We start from the raw sequence: 15929 nt of genomic DNA, 5'->3' as shown, positions 1-15929 counted from the left end.
CAGCTGCAAAGGAGAAAAAAAAAACAGACAAGATACAGACCATACTTGCCAAGCCCCGCTCCGTGTCCGGCCGCTGCAGTCTTCTGGCTGCCAGCTCCTCTGCACTATGGGAGAGATATAATGACGTCTCTCCCATAGCGCACAGTGACAGCGCCGGAAGCCGGAGCTCAGTACTGAGCTCCTGCCTCCGGCTACCGCTGTAGTGCGGGAGACGGGCGCCCGCTGGTAACACAATCTCAGTGGGCGCCCGGCATCTCCCTGCAGCGACGGGGACACATCGCCGGGTTAGGTGAGCCGGAGGAGGCGGAACTGCGTTCCGTCTCCAAGTGGAACTGACGGAACGCAGTTCCGCCCCGTTCCGGCTCACTTTAACCCCTGATCCCTGCAATGTAATCAATTATCGCAGTGCGAGATGGGGCGATTTTTATCACCTGTCATCCGCATCCTGGATGCGGATGGTGATAAATAGGCCCCTAAAAGCTTCTATCAAATGGATTATGACAAGATCCTAATAAATCCGGTTGTGTGGTTAGAGAGGCGTGGAGTATTTGCAATATATTTCCAGTGGAATTGGCCTATGCCAGGTCAAATTTACTAAAGAACAAAAGTGAGGTGCTTCTTCTCTTTTTTTTTTTTGCCACCTCCGCACAATCCCAGATCTATTATAGCATGCGCCTGACCCAGAGGTACGAAATTTAAATTCTTCCAGGTGGTCCTCCCATTACTATACCCAACTGGTAACATAAAGGTAAAAGACACCCTTTTCTTTTACCTTTGTTTTTTAATTGTGTCTCACGTTATATACTATTTTTGATAGGTTTCCTGTTGTTGTTATGGTTTATATGGCGCCACAAGGGTTCCACTGTGCCTTAACAAAGTACATAAAACAAATGAAATTAATAAGAAAACGGTGACTTACAGGACAAGACAATGCAGGACAAGTACAGGGTATATAAACATTTCCACGTCAGGGGACAGGACACTAAAATGAGCATCGGGAAGGCAGAAACCGAGGGCTAGGTGCCATTCTAGGGAGCATGGAGTAGATAAGACTAAGGGGAGATTTACTAAGCAGTGATAATAGTGGAAAAGTGAGCCAGTGGAGAAATTGCCCCATCAACCAATCAGCAGCTCTGTATCGTTTCTTTTTCATCCACTAGGGGTCACTGGAGTACTCTTGGGATATGGACTGTGCGTAGCAGGAAGGCACATTTAAATATTTAAATGAGCAACCCTCCTCTTCCTTCCTCCATACTCCCAGGATCCCCAGTGTTTTTTATGTGCCTCAGGGAAGCACATCATGAGCTGAAAGCTCAATTTTTATTTTACTTTTTACACTTTTTGATTTTACAGACAATACCTTCCCCACTTACTAAGAAGTGTGGGTCCGGGATTGTACTGCCTCCAGCCGCTTCTGACACGTGGGCGCTTGTAGGAAAAGCACGGCCGTGTCAGCCAGGCAGCATGCGGTCCCTTCCCCACTTACAGAGAAGTGAGGGTCCGGGATTGAGCGGCCATCTCCTCCACATGTACACGCTGGGTGGAGGAGATTTTAGAGGAGTCATATTTTTTTCTAACAGGCGCTTTCAGCGCTGCTGCTGCAAGACGAAGGAGGAGGCTACATGCGGTTAGCTTCCGCAAGGTTAGTGCACTCCCCCAGTACTGCACGCTCCCAGACACACAGCAGGTGCTGGGGAGCGCGGTCTTCCACCGCTGGCCGCCCACTCCATGCTCCCCGCTGGCCACCGCTACGGACACCACGATGGCCGCCCGCTCCATGCTCCCCGCCGCTACATACAGTCAGGCCGCACGTTGTGCTCAGCGGTCGCGCACTGATCACAGTGCGCTCCCGCTGCCCGCTATTAAGCCCAGCCGCGGACAGACAGGCTGCTGCCGCCGGGCTTCTGCATCCGTCCCCCGCTGCTCTCCGGCTCCCTTCCGCTAGCTATGTCGGTGGGAAAGGGGAGAGCACTATGGCTGCACATGGGGAATTCGCGGGACACGGGGGGGGGGGGGGGGGGGGGGGGATGATTATACCCAATGTGTTGTGGTGGCTTAGTGGTTAAAGCGCCTGTCTCGTAAGCAGGAGAGTATCTCCTATGCACAGGTCCTGATTGCATGCATATGTTATGGATAATATGCATATGTTGTAGTATCTAATATATTCATGGTGATTTATTACAGATGTATAGATTGCATGTAGATGTTGTAGTATGTCATATATACGTAGGAAGTATATTTTATATGTATATCTTGCATATATAGGCGGTAATATGTAATGTATACCTGATCTGTTGTGACTAACATTACTGTAAGTTGGAAATTGATTTGTATTGTTTTTTTTTTTTTTTTTTTTTTTTTATGCTCTGGTTTCTCTTCAGAACGAACAAATCTTTCGCCTTTTACTAAAGATTTCCGTGAAGAGGAGCAAAACTGAGTTTTATCTCAATTTTTGCATGCCCCATCTGATTGAAGTTTAAAAAAAATAAAAAAATAAATAAAATAAAATAACATGGTGGAAGCACATGGCACTACGCACATGGCTGGACACCATTTTAACTCAATTTCCTGTTTCTTTATCCAGGACATGTTTCTGCGGTCCTACAACACTTCCCCACTGGAGAAGCAGGGGTGGTGTTAGGAATTTTCTGTCACAAGAAGGTATGCAGCAATACTTTTATAGTTTATGTACACGTTGCTTAAGATATCTAAGGGAATCCACGTGCACAGTGGGAATACCAGTCCGCATCGGACATCTATGCTACTCCTGTTTGGGCGGCTACATCTAACTGTTTATAACAAAGTCACATACTCTTCTGGAGGGTCATGTGTTCTCTGCGGGAGCGCTGCGGAGTGTGTGTGCGCTGTGTGAATGACTGATGATAAATATAAATAAATAGTACCCAGCATGCTAACATCGGCTGTGTGGTACAAAACGATTCAATGCCAGACGCAAGGTTCTGAGTTTTAATGCCACTAAGGAACCTATTTCAAATGCAAGCGTTTCTATAAGATAGAACGCAGCGAGCGCCTGTGCGGGCGTGTGTGTGTGTGTCCATTGTTCTAATTCTATTATTAAGCCATTCACTATACCAAAGTCTATGACAGCTTTTCTGGGTGTCAAATCTTTTCAGGTCCCACTTACTACACTTAATGACTAGTCAGAGTGGACATTCAAGCTATGCTAAAGGCAATGTCTATGCTGTAGTTGGTGTTTGGGTTACAGACGTTATAGTCGCATAAATAACGTAGTTAATAGCCAGTTCTGGCCTCAGAACAGTTTAGACGGCTTGTTACTCACATTGGTATATCGCCTGAGGATTTACGCATGTCTGCTATAGATGTCAGCCATGTTAGTTCTTTTAGTTCACCATCAATCTTTGTGGTTGACAGACGCTTTGCGTGGCCTTACGCGAAAATGTTATTTACTCCTAAATTAGGAAGTTAAAGTTTAAACGCTCCAGCGTGAGAGTCTATTTACAGTTCTTACAAGGAAAACTGCACCAGGGTTCAAATCTTTTAAACCTCAGTCTTTTCCAGTAGGTCCTACAACACACGACATGACTACACGTGGTCGAGAAGGTGGTTTAATTGTCGTTCGGACACAACGGCTGCTGTCAAGCCAATGGCATGGCAAGTTTTTAATTGCCTTGTTTCTTCTTTTGGGCGAGCATTTCTTCTGTCTCATTCGACATTATTACTGAAATCCACAGATCTGCGGTTACATAATTTAGTGGCAATCACACATAGAGTTCCATTGTCTACCACCTTTGCGGTGGCTAGTCAAGGCTAGATCCAAAACTAGCCAACCTGTGTCAGAGGACACAAAGGGCAGCTCTATAGACCGCTATTCAGTCTCTCCTAGATTCAAGGTTATTTCAATTTTGTTTGTAGTACCGCAGCCGGCCGACTGTTATATTCCATATTAAACCGAAAGAGGCTCAATCAGTGGAATTCATGCGATCAGTGATTGCAGGCTTACAACCACTGAAATCATATTCTCCCTAAAAACTCAAGGATGCGTTCTTACGCGTTCAAAATTTTGCCACTACATCTGGCATACTTAAACGTTGGCAGTCCACCATTCAAGCTCTCCTGTTTGGTTTCTCATCAGCGCCTCGGGTTGTCACAAGGCTGATGTCTGTGATAAGTTATTCTCAGATCCCGGGTGGTGATAATGGTTCTGTACTTAGATAACCTTCTACATCACAGCTCCAGTTCGACAAAGACTCCTAAATACATTACTAACGTACAATGTACTAGTTCAGCACGGTGGGATTGTCAACTTCAAGAAATCACATCTAAATTCGTCTCGACGACTTCAATTCCTAGGAATGATTCTCGATACGGTAGATCAAGGAAATTATCTACCAGAACAAAGTATAGAGTATTCATCATCTGGTACCACGCACAGTCTTGGTACTTTTGTGCATTCGTCTGTTAGGCACAATGGTGACGGCTTTCGAAGCGCTTCAGTTTGGTAGTTTTCACTCACGTCCTTTTCAACTGGATGTGCTCGCACAGTGGTCGGGCTCGCATCTGCAGACTCACCACAGGGTGAGGTTGTCGCCACGGGTCAGAGTATCTCTACTCTGGTGGCTCAAGGTACACAATCTAACCGCAGGAAAATGATCCGGCGCCTGGAATTGGATAATTCTAACGACGGACGCGAGCCTCAGAGGTTGGGGAGCTGTAGTTTAAAATTGTCAGCTCCAGGGTCTCTGGGCGGATCACAAAAGATTGCTGTCTATAAATGTCCTGGAACTCCGGCCAATTTACAATGCGCTACGGCAAGCAGTGCACATGCTTCGGTCTCAGACTGTCTAGGTGTAGTCAGTCAACGCGACGGCGGTCGCGTACATCAAGAAACAAGGAGGAACGAGAAGCTGCATGGCAATGCGGGAAGTAGCTCGAATCCTCAATTGGGCCGAGCATCACCAAGTGATATTGTCGGCAGTGTTCATTCCGGGAGTGGACAACTGGGGGCGGATTATCTCAGCCGTTGGGATTTTTATCTGGGAGAATGGGCATTAAATCCAGAAGTTTCACATGCTGGTCCAGAGGAGGGGTTACCCTCAAGTGGACCTGATGGCATCTCGCCACAATCACCAAATGCCCCAGTAGGTGTCCAGAACGCGAGATCCAACGGCAGGGGTGGAGGATGCTCTCACAATCTCGTGGCCGTACAGCCTCGTGTATCTATTTCCACCGTTCCGCTCCTCCCTCGGTTGCTAAAACGGATCACAAGAGAGGCCGCCACAGTCATACTAGTAGCGCCTCATTGGTCTCGGAGAGCTTGGTTCTCGGATCTCCGCGGACTACTCGCAGATGATCCTTGCCGCTCCTACTACGTCCGGACCTGTTACAACAGGGTCCGTTCCTTTACCCCGATTTAGCGCGGCGGCCTTTGACGGGGTGGCTGTTGAGCCGCCCTCTTAAGAAGGGACGGCATTCCAGAATCGGTTATACCAACCATGTTACGTGCTAGGAAGCCAGTTACGGCAGCTCATTATTGCAGAATTTGGCGTGCCTATATAGGTTGGTGTGAAGCTCAGACATCATCTTTCAAGTTATTCCGTCTTTTTTGTTATTTCTACAGACTGGGTTAGATGGAGGACTGCGTTTATCTACACTAAAGGTGCAGGTATCTGCTTTGTCAATTTACTTTCAAAGACGTTTGGGCTCTATTGCCGTCTGTACACACTTTTCTGCAAGGTGTCCTCAGAGTACAGCCTCCATTCATTCCACCTACAGCGCCATGAACTTGATTATGGTTTTAGATTTTAGTCTTCATATTTTGAACCCTTTCAACAAGTGGATATTAAGTTTCTCACTGGGGAAACTATTTTTCTTCTAGCCTTAGCTTCGGCAGGGCGTATTTCAGATTTGGATGCCTTGTCATGCAAGCCACCGTATTTGGTGTTTCATGATGACAGAGCGGAACTTCGGACGAATCCCGCTTTCTTGCCAATGGTAGTGTCATCTTTTTCACATCAGTCAACCAATAGTAGTTCCTGTGTTAACAGGAAAGTCTGGAACTTTGGATGTGGTACGCGCATTACGCGTTTATGTATCCCGAACGTCTACAGTTCGTAAGACGGACACGTTGTTGGTTCTCTATGATAATGCCAATATGGGTTAGCCAGCTTCTAAGCAGACCTTATTCAGATGGATTAAACTGACCATACGTCAGGCTTACCTTCATGCTAGGTTACAGCCGCCTGCATCAGTAACCGCTCATTCCACACGTTCTGTGGGAACTTCATGGGCAGCTGGTCGTGGGGCTTCTGCGACGCAGCTTTTCCGTGCGGCTACATGGTCAGCAGTGCACACGTTTGTGCGCTTTTACATGTTTGATACGTTTGCGGCATCAGCTTCTAGCTTTGGTCGCCTAGTGTTACAGGTGCCAAACAGCTCTCCCGCCCACGGGGGAAGCTTTGGTACGTCCCAAGAGTACTCCAGTGACCCCTAGTGGATGAAAAAGAAAATAGGATTTTGGTACTTACCAGGTAAATCCTTTTCTTTGAATCTATAGGGGGCACTGGACGCCCACCCAGAGCAGTTTTACCTGGTTTGTGGTAAGTTCAGGGGATCTTATGGTAACACATTCTCACCGACTGGTTCAAAGTTTCAAGTTCTATCGGTTATGGTGTCAACTGTTTAGTTGTCAGTAACGTTATGTGTCAACTTTATTGTTGTCCGTTATTTTATAATGTTTTATATGTAATTCTCCATTGTTCACTTCTCTGTTGCTCCTATTCGGCTCCGTAAAAAACACTGGGGATCCTGGGAGTATGGAGGAAGGAAGAGGAGGGTTGCTCATTTAAATATTTAAATGTGCCTTCCCTGCTACGCACCGTCCATATCCCAAGAGTACTCCAGTGTCTCCTATGGATTCAAAGAAAAGGATTTACCTGGTAAGTACCAAAATCCTATGTTTACAGTATGCAAATTGTAGATGTTACTTCAGTGCTGATTGGTTGCCATGAGCAACTTCTCCGCTCTTATCACTGCTTAGTAAATCTCCCCCTAAGGCCCCCATTTATCGACGATGAATAACCCCTTTAACACTCGCTATAGGGATTATGTCACCATTTCTGTATTCCTCAAACAGCGTTTGCCCCTGTACCGCTCAAGCCAGCTATAGACGGTGAGAATGGTATGGTCCCCATTACCGGCAATGGGGACCCAGTTCTGCATTTCCAGCTTCACCAAAGCCTTCCGGGAATTGCTGGGTTCTCGCCGGGTGCAGGAGTCATGCACATGCACAGATGGGATGTTGCCCTTGCAGCGTTAGGCTGCCAGCAGGAGAGTGGAGGATATCGATGAGGGGGAAGACGGCGCTGGACTTCACCGGACCTTGCCGGAGAGGTAGGTAATGCTGAATAACAGCTGTATTTTCGTTTGTACCACTGTGATACTGAACGAACAATGACGCTGGTGTTATTTTTCTTTAATAAATGGGGTCCTAACTAAGAGAAGGAAAAGCAGATGAGGGAAGAGGGCACTGCTCATGAGAGCTTACATTTTAAAAGGGAGGGACAGACCAGGGCCGTCTTTTCATATGGGCTCAATGGGCAGTTGCAGATTTTTGAAAATCTGCCCTGGGGAACCAGAAATATCCGACTTCAAAGCAGTGGTCTGACCCCATCCAAGCCTGTTAATTGCTCTTCCCAGCTAGATAGCTCAGGTTCTGTCTGACTTAGTTTTCTGAAGGTATATTCCTAAAGCTGGGACTCTCCCCTTTCAGTGGACACTGGCAGCTTGTCTCTGCTATGCCCAGAACCAGAGATATCAGCCTTCCAGCAGCTGGTCCCTGCTTCAGCTCCACACGCCTGGTATGCAGTTTTATATTCTTGTTGGTGGATTGCTCTGGCTCCTGAACTCTGATCCCTAAGTCCCCAGTACCTCCTGAAAGGTGAGACTCTCTGGTTTTCTATCCCATTGAAAGTTAAGAAATCTATTTCCAGAAACTAAAGATATCTGCAGTCGAGCAAGCTACCCACCCACCGGAAAATTATGAATATTAAGCCCACTCCACTATCCACCCCTCCCCTGCGTATTAGACACCTCCTACCACCCTGGACGTCATGTACCGGGGCCCCTTCATTCAGCCCAATGCCCCATTCTAGTTTGGTGTTCTCCCTCCAGCCCCATTTCCCTCCATCTGTGCAGTAAAGGAGTAACGCTGATATCAAAGCTGCCGCTGATAGCACCCCCCATTCCTACCACTGGAGGATGGGTAGGGGCCCCAGTGCATTGCTTTGCCCAGGGGCCTACACTGCTAATAAGATGGCCCTGGGACAGATCAGGGTGACACAGATGGGGTAAACTGTGAACAAGGAACATAGGGTTAGGATGAGAGAGAAGAGTCAGGTACTAACCTCCAGGAGATACCTGGGCTTGTGGTTCACCAACAGCTGAAAATACAGTGTTTCCCCTTTTTATCACATCTCTGAGAAAACTGTTTGCTGCTTTGAGGGGGGGGGGGGGGGGGACACAAAACATTGCCAAATATCCAGGGGTGGATTGGGATAGAAAATTTATGGAAGCAGCCCTAATGGGGGTGCGGTCTGTTGAGGGGGCGCGATCACTCCTTATAGGTCCTGATTGTACGCAATTTCGGCCTTCCTTACATCTGGTGTCTGAGATTAGGGGCGGACTGGGAACTAAGTGGCTCTGTAAAATTTTGTACCAGTGGCCCGACATGGGCAACACAAGAGGTATAACATACGTGTAGCCATGTCCGCATCACTGGATGGCAGAGCTGCTGTACTCAGGGGTGCTTTAAGAGAGGAGGGGGCCTGGGTGCGGCCTCCTCCGTTCCGGCCCCCTCCTCTCTGCCGTCAGCACTGAGAGTCTGAGCACTAGAGCGCTCAGACTCTACTGCGCATGCGCAGATCTCCAGGAAAATGGTGCGGTGGCCATTTTCCCTGAGATTCCTCTACTGTGCAGAACTCCGTGAAAATGGCCGCTGGGCCATTTTCACAGAGTTTTAATACCGCCGTGGACATCGCCACGGGACTCCGGAGGGGTGAGTATTTAGAAAATGGGTGCAGCATGTGCGGTGGGGCCCCCTCTGGACTCAGGGGCCCGTGTGCACTGCACCCATTATAGAAACACCAGTGGCTGTACTGCAGAGATGGAATAACAGAATAAATGGGGACAATGCAGTGTACTGAGTGTGGTGGGCTGCCTGTCATGCAGGGGGTGGGGCCAAATGTCAATAGACAAAACAGGCCCCACAGACAGGTTGGCCTACCAGGAATCTTCCTGCAAATATCCATTAAGCCAGTGATTTTCAACATTTTTAAACTCGTGGCACACTAGCCAAGATTTTAAAATTGCCAAGGCACACCATTGTTATTTTGGCCCGCAGTAATAAAACACATTGGCCCCGCAGTAATAAAACACATTGGCTCTCATTGTAATAAAACAGATTTATATTAATGCTACAAACTGCCCCCATAGTAATTCCATGCACATGCCCCCCTATAGTAATTCCACACACCTGCCCCCACCATAGTAATTCCTCACACATTAATGTTTATATTGTCAGAGTAAAAAATATTACATACACACCACATACAAACTCCAAACAGATGAGTCTCTGTCCATGCGTTTTGCGCATATACGGTAGCATACGCATTCGCACAGAGAAGCCACAAAGACATATACAACATATTCATACAACACATAGACAAAACATGTTTAGCATCATTATGTATTAAATCATATAATGGAGTTTAACATCAGATAAATATGTATTATTGGAATGGAACAAGATAAACATGTCATGCTTGGTGTCAAAATGATCAGGGGAATGAGTGTGTTAATTTGATAGCAATGGGTAGATTGTAGCACATTGCAACGATTAGTTATGATTAAATGTATGAATATGAAGCCACAATTCTAAAGTGAACAAAGAACTACCTGAAAGACAGCATGGCTAATCCCTATGATGGCATCTTCAAGGCTGGACATTGCTTGCATATGAACTGACCAATAACACATCATGAATGAGAGATCTCCCTCCCCTGGACCAATAACAGAAGACTCAGTCCCAGACATGTACTTCCCCCAATACACAATATATAGGTATTTCCCCTCACCCAAGAAGTTCTGTTTCTGTTTTTTGTTGCTGTTGGTGCAGATTCAAAGATGGAGCAGACTGTGCATTGAGGGACAGGGTGAAGTATGCTGGCTGTAATTGATCCTTATGTAACTACAACTACTTCTTGTGTTATTGTAACACTGTAACCATATATATACTGTACATGTGTTGTATGCATACCCTTTTAATATCAAATATATACATCTCTGAGCGTTGGACCTCAGTAATACAATGTGTGTGAGTGTTTGCTTTCTCTTAAGGGATGAAGTGTTTGCAACGTACAGCGCACTTTTATTGTATATGGTAATAAGATGCACCTTGCATCCGCAGCATATATTAACGCTGGCATTTTAAATATTTATTAGAAATAATCTGGAATTTACAGTTGGGGGCTCGTCCAGGATATCACGTTCTTAATGATGCGCAGTACAGACGCTGCTGTGGTCTACCAGCTAAGGATGGACGCATCTAGATGCTGCTGAACCGCATGCCATTTTGTTTTTTTTTGTGTTATCAGTAAGGTGCTGATATGAATCGTGGGACAATATATTTCTTTGTTGTGTGAGTGTAACAAAAACGCGCAATGGGGGTCATTCCGAGTTGTTTGCTCGTTATTTTTTTCCGCTACGGAGCGATTAGTCGCAAACTGCGCATGCGCAATGTACGCAGCGCGCCTGCGCCAAGTAAATTAGCACAAAAGTTTGGTATTTTACTCACGACGTAACAAAGTTTTTTTCATCGTTCTGCTGATCGGAGTGTGATTGACAGGAAGTGGGTGTTTCTGGGCGGAAACTGGCCATTTTCTGGCAGTGTGAGGAAAAATGCAGGCATTTCAAGGAAAAACGCGGGGGTGTCTGGAGAAACGGGGGAGTGGCTGGGCGAACGCTGGGTGTGTTTGTGACGTCAAACCAGGAACGAAAAGGACTGAGCTGGTCGCAATGGCAGAGTAAGTCTGGAGCTACTCAAACTGTGGGGTAATCGTTACGAGAAAATTAGCGAATCTTTCGTTCGCAATTCTGCTAAGCTAAGATACACTCCCAGAGGGCGGCGGCTTATCGTGTGCAATGCAGCTAAAAGCAGCTAGCGAGCGAACAACTCGGAATCGCCCCCAATAATTGAAATGCTACAGCGTATTTTTATTGTTGCTAAACAAAGTTCAATAAGTCATATTGTGGGGGAACGCGACGTGTGGTGCGTGACCTATGAGTCGCCATAGGTCACGGGCTGGCTGCCGCTGAAGTGCAGTGCTGCCCGGCGACCAGGCATATCTGGCTTGCTGCTGCTGCAAGTCTGTGTGGAGGGTCTGTGTGGTGGGTGGCAGAGGGTCTGTGTGGTGGCACACCTGGCAATTGCTCACGGCACACCTGTTGAAAAGGGCTGCATTAAGCATTAGGTAAAATGAGCATTTATGAAACAAAGGACTTCAAACAACAGAGTATTACTCTGTTACCTATCTCAGTATCTAATATAACTGAGTATCGGTCTTCAGCAGCGAAAAAAAAAATTGTCATGAAAGGAAAGGTGTTAAATTGATTTACATTAGACTATAGTTTCTGTCTAATTTAGGGATAAATAATTCATGTACACGCTTCTAAACTTTACTGTACTGCAAACTCCTAATCTCACTTGTAGATGTTAGTTTGGCCAGTGGCCTCGTTGTTTCAAATCTGGTGGACACCTTGGGGCCTAATTCAAGGTTGATTGCAAAATTTTTTTTTCTCTAATAGGAAAAACCATGTACACTGCAGGTGGGGCAGATATAACATGTGCAGAGAGTCAGATTTGGGTTGAGTGTGTTCAAACAGATCTAAATAAGTAAGCAATGTAACAAAGCAATGAGGAAGGTTAGTCAGATGCTTGGCTGCATTGGGAGAGGAATCAGCAGCAGAAAGAAATAAGTAATAATCCCACTGTATATGTCATTGGTGCGGCCTCATCTAGAATACGGTGTTCAATTCTGGAGGCCATATCTTCAAAAGGATATTAATACAATCATAGGCGTGCACACGGGGGGTGCCTGGTGCGCACAGGCACCCCCTAATGTGCGGCACCCCCCACACGCCACGCCTGCTACAGAACGGTAGAGTGAACCCAGCTTGCTGCAGGTCCTGTGCGCCGCTGCCTCCTCTCCCTGCCCCGGGCCTGCTGGCCAGTTGCTGCTGATTTCAAAGGTTTTTCTATAAGTGGGCGTGGTCACGGGGACCCGCTATTAGGCCACGCCCCCAACTTTCCCTGAGCCCGGCAATCTGTGTGCACTGTACAGCTCTGCTTTCTCTTGCTGGGCCAGGTGGCTCTGTAACACCAACAGCCATCCCATGGAGCCTGGTCAGGAAGGAGAACATAAGGTTAGTGTATTTGACAGTGTGTTAGTGTGTGTCTGTGTGTGTTAGCAGGCCCAAAAACATGGAGATGCGAAGAGTACAGCCATGTTCTGAGGCTCAGGGGCCCCAAAGTTCTGACCCCACCCCTCTGTTCTATGTCTGCTGCAGCATACATGATCTATGAGGAGCAGGAGGAACACTGGGGGTAATTCAGAGTTGATCGTAGGTGTGCTAAATGTAGCACAGCTACGATCATTTACTCTGACATTCGGGGGGGCCGCCCTGCACAGGCCCTGCCCCCCCGCACAGGTACAGAACATTGCACGGCGGTGATGCTTTTGTACCTGGCAAGTAGCTCCCTGCCTGTACAACTACGCCTCCCCCACATTGGCATGCCTCCTCCTGCTCCACGACCGCCTCTGCCTGTCAATCAGGCAAAGGCGTTCGGAGCCAGTGAGATGCTAATTAAATTTATTAGGGCCGGCGCTGGGCATAATGTGAATGTTCGGCTCATAACGTGGCATAATGTGAATTTCGGCTGATACTGTGTGGCATAATATATATTTTGGCTCATACCTTGTGGCATAATGTTTTTTCGGCTCATACGGTGTGACATAATGTGAATTTGGCTCATACCGTGTGGCACAATGTGAAATATGGGCACTACTGTCAGTAGCTGGTGAGCATGGGGACATGTATGACAAATGCTGGTGTCCTGCAGAGGAGGAGTGTGATGGCATAGAAAGAGGCAGATGTGGCTGTGATGGCATATGTGTATATTTTAAACGTTACTTTTGTTATATTTAAACTCAAATGTTCGGCCCCCTAAATCTCCTGTACTTCTCAGAATGTCCCACTCAAGATTAGGGTGTAGGTGCTTAGGGGCGTGGTGTGTGTGTGTGTGTGGGGGGTGTGTGTGTGTGTGTGTGCAAGGGGTGGGGGTTGGGGAGGAGAATGCATATGCACCTATGCCCACCACTCTCTAGCTCCGCCACTGGGTCAGGGATGGTTGGGGAAGTGTAAGCAGCGATAGGGTTCATCGGCAGCTAGCACTCAGGATTATGCCATAGCGGACAGTCAGTACCGGCCGGTGGTCGCACCATTATATTTCATTTTATTTCTCTGGGGTGTATTATATCTACTTTATTATTAGGAACTAGGGAGAAATTAAATTAAGCCATGTGATTTTACTGCTAGAATGTAACATAGTGCCAGACACGCCCCTCCTGCGGTGCACCCCCTAATAAAATTAGCTGCGCACGCCTATGAATACATTAGAGACTGTACAAAGAAGGGCAACTAAAATGGTGCACAGCCTACGTCACAAAACATACACAGAAAGACTAAGAAATCTCACTATGTATAGTTTGGAGCAGAGAAGGGAAAGGGGGGACATGATAGAAACTTTCAAATATATCAAGGGTTTTAATAAAGTCCAGGAGGGAAACATTCTCCAAATGAAGAGAAGCAACATGACACAAGGACATGCACTGAGACCAGGGCAGTTTCTTGGGGCAGGCGAGCAGTGCAACCGCACTGGGCGCCCGCCGCGGCACTAACTGTGGCTCCCTGCTTCCCCCTCCTATTTCTCCCCGAGTAACCCGCTTGGGGGGCGGAGTTTCTCGGAATGACGCGGTTGCGTTGTTACGTCACGACGCAACCCCGTCACTCCGCGAAACTCTCCCCCCCCCCCCCCCCCCCGCATGGAGTACAGAGGTGGATCCAAGTTAGGAAGAGGGAAAGGTCGGCGCGAGGAGCGACTGGTGAGGCGGGCCGAAGAGCGGTAATCGCCTCTGTAAGTATTCTCTCTCAATGTGTGAAATGGGGACACCTGGCGTAATGTGTGAAATGGGGACTCTTGCCTGCCGTAGTGTGGGGATTTAATGTATTAAGGGCATTGCAGTGTGTGCTATAATATGGTGCAGGGGGCATTACTGTGTGGGGATTAATATGGTAGATTTTTTTTTCCTGTGGTGGTCGTGATCTGTTGGAGCAGGGTCAAAAACTGGATTGTGAGGTAGTCTTTTCAGACGAGGCCATGCCCATTTAAACGAGGCCACACCCATTTAGATGAGGCCACGCCCCTTGCCGGGTGCGCACGCAAGGTTTTTTTTTTAATCTAGTTGGGTGTGTGTGGGGGGGGTGCATTTTTTTTATGTCATGGGGGGCGCATTTTTAAATCTTGCACTGGGAGCCAAATTGGCTAGAAACAGCCCTGACTGAGACTAGAGATGAGCGAGATCTGTTCGTCAAGATCCGAACCCTCCCCCCCCGAACTTCACAAACACGGGTCCGAGGAAGCCTCGGATCTTCCCGCCTTCCTCGGTTATACCAAACGAGGCCGAACGTCATCATCCTGCTGTCGGATTCTCGCGAGATTCGTATTCCATATAAAGAACAGCACGTCACCGCCATTTTCACTCGTGCATTGTAGATTGAGCGGAGAGGACATGGCTTCATTCTCTGCCTGAAAAGCTCAATATCTCTGTGCTCAGTGTGCTGCATTGTGGTGACCACCAGTATATTATAGTAGTACAGTAGGCCATTGCTGTATCTTTTGACAAAAAGAATGTGTGGGACTCAAACAAATACAGGCGCTAGGATATTAACGTGATTGGTACTTTTACAATACGTTCCTCAATGTTCTTCTTTGACAGGACCTCCCTTTCACTCGTGTCGATGTCACCATGAAAAGAAAGGATTGTAAAAATGTGTGTCAGAGTCTTTAATAGTCCATGGTTATCTTTTCATTAACTGAACATATCAGACAGTGAAGAACGTGATTATTTCACCAGAGAGGCGTACCCCAACTCATTTTTCCAAAGAAAAGATTACACTCATAAAGGTATCTTTCATCCACCACTGTGTTAGACAGAATCACTCCCACGGTTAAACCCTTTTGCACGTGAAGAAGATGGGCATACCTCACTCACAATAAAGGAGGCTGTTTCAAACGCATCAAGGTTTCTTTTGCTGATAGTTCTTTCTTCCTCCTAAGCAAAAAAGTCCTTCCCTCTCGTATTCCCATACGAGAGGGAAGGACTTTTTTGCTTAGGAGGAAGAAAGAACTATCAGCAAAAGAAACCTTGATGCGTTTGAAACAGCCTCCTTTATTGTGAGTGAGGTATGCCCACCTTCTTCACGTGCAAAAGGGTTTAACCGTGGGAGTGATTCTGTCTAACACAGTGGTGGATGAAAGATACCTTTATGAGTGTAATCTTTTCTTTGGAAAAGTGAGTTGGGGTACGCCTCTCTGGTGAAATAATCACGTTCTTCACTGTCTGATATGTTCAGTTAATGAAAAGATAACCATGGACTATTAAAGACTCTGACACACATTTTTACAATCCTTTCTTTTCATGGTGACATCGACACGAGTGAAAGGGAGGTCCTGTCAAAGAAGAACATTGAGGAACGTATTGTAAAAGTACCAATCACGTTAATATCCTAGCGCCTGTATTTGTTTGAGTCCCACACATTCTTTTTGTCAAATT

General features: G+C 46.9%; 1 protein-coding gene and 1 non-coding gene across 2 annotated transcripts in view; both read left to right on the top strand.

The window, feature by feature from the left end:
• Positions 1 to 15929, top strand: part of SNX31 (sorting nexin 31) — a 231823-nt gene that overhangs the window by 125542 nt on the left and 90352 nt on the right. The gene's annotated exons all lie outside the window — the stretch shown is intronic.
• On the top strand, positions 2362 to 2477 carry LOC135054091 (U5 spliceosomal RNA). The gene has a single exon (XR_010243345.1). It is a non-coding gene; the product is annotated as a U5 spliceosomal RNA (small nuclear RNA).

This window comes from Pseudophryne corroboree, chromosome 2 (assembly GCF_028390025.1).
Source record: "Pseudophryne corroboree isolate aPseCor3 chromosome 2, aPseCor3.hap2, whole genome shotgun sequence".
Classification (NCBI taxonomy): Eukaryota; Metazoa; Chordata; class Amphibia; order Anura; family Myobatrachidae; genus Pseudophryne; species Pseudophryne corroboree.
The sequence above is the reverse complement of the archived record's forward strand: the minus strand, read 5'-3'. Positions and strand labels throughout refer to the sequence as shown.